This window comes from Solanum pennellii, chromosome 11 (assembly GCF_001406875.1).
Source record: "Solanum pennellii chromosome 11, SPENNV200".
Classification (NCBI taxonomy): Eukaryota; Viridiplantae; Streptophyta; class Magnoliopsida; order Solanales; family Solanaceae; genus Solanum; species Solanum pennellii.
This window is the reverse complement of record NC_028647.1, coordinates 13,426,712-13,428,352: the sequence shown is the minus strand read 5'-3', so window position 1 is coordinate 13,428,352 and position 1,641 is coordinate 13,426,712.

The following is a 1,641-nucleotide window of genomic DNA, read 5'->3' as shown; positions in this document are numbered from 1 at the left end:
ATACGTGACACTCACATCATAAATAACTTATTCAAAAAGTTCTTTTGAATAAGCAATTAATGATACGAGTGACACATACATCAAAAAAATTGTGTACAATAACTATGTGTTTTATGAAAAACATGTTTATGCCTTTAAGAAATGGTGTGAAGGAGGAAAAGGGGAAAGGGCTGCCCACACGTCTTTTATTTTTCCTAGATCAGCTATATTTGGTAAATCTTATTTTGTTTTGTAAATGTCAAATAGTATCCTTATATTAAGTAGTATAGAATCTTAGTTAGTTATGGAGTGTGATTTTCTCTTCTCCGTTTTTTATAGGATATAAATATTTATCCTAAACATCAAAGGCTTCAAGTTTATCAAGTATATCTTCCAGAAAATATTTTAAAATTTTTGTAACTTATATATGAATTTGTGCTTTCATGAAATAACTATACATGAAAAAAAAAAAAGAGTAGTGGATTTGATTATTGGACGTAGATTTGGAAGAAGAAAAAACTCAATTGCTCAAAACATAAATTTTATTAGGTGTAACTTTTACATTAATTTTTGAATATGCAATTTGTGAGTTATTATATTGAACTTTGATAAGCTTGTAAATTACCCTAAGTGTAGAAATACTTCAAAATTTGAATTGAACTACTCAATATTTATATTAATGAATAAAGTTTCTTGCAACAATATCCAAGGTAAAGTATCGCAAAAACACAAAAAAAATCTCATTGATTTGAACTAATTCTTACTAGTAAATATAATAATACTATATTCCCAAATATTTGTGCTGAACTTGAAAATCTTCCCAAATATTTGTTGTGAACTTGAAAGTATTATATCTTATAAAATTATCACACCATAACTAATAAGTACTAAAAATATATACATAACACATCCCTATCCATGTTTTATAATGTAAAATCTTATCTCAAACCAAATTCATGTATTGTGATGGTAGATCTTGGTTGAAACATTTCTGAAGAAAAGTTAAAGTTGAAGCATTAAATAACATCTATTGCATTACATACATCAAGTTAATGTATAGTCAAAAATTGGAAAAATTATTATAAAATTAAAAATGATAATATTGTTGTATTGTATACTTATAGTTGGAAATAGAAAAAAGAATATCTTCCTAATAATTGGATATGGAATAACAAAAAGGATAATCAAAAATTAATTTGAAAAGTTGTTGTTCCTGTTATTTAACTCAAAAACGTACCAAATCACCTAGAATCAAAAGACAAAAGAATTTTTTTGCATTTATAGGTATACGTGAAATATAATATTGTCTTTTGGCCTAATCACAAGTTTGATTTTCTACAACCCTCTTTGTTTAAACCCAAAACATGATCGGCATAAGATCCACAATTTAAATGATTTACTAATGAAATGGTAAACATATTATTTATACTTTACTATTTCTTCTAGTATGCAGTGACATTAAAATTGGACCAATGGACCATGCATGCACCAAATATCAGAAATGTAAATAAATATGAATATGTAAAGCAACAAAAACTACACATCCAATGGATATATTACATAAAATAGTTATTAGAACTTTGTAAAATCTGCAATACATAAAAGTTTATTAAAATCAATATCAATTAAATAGGAATCGATCTTTATGAATATATATATATA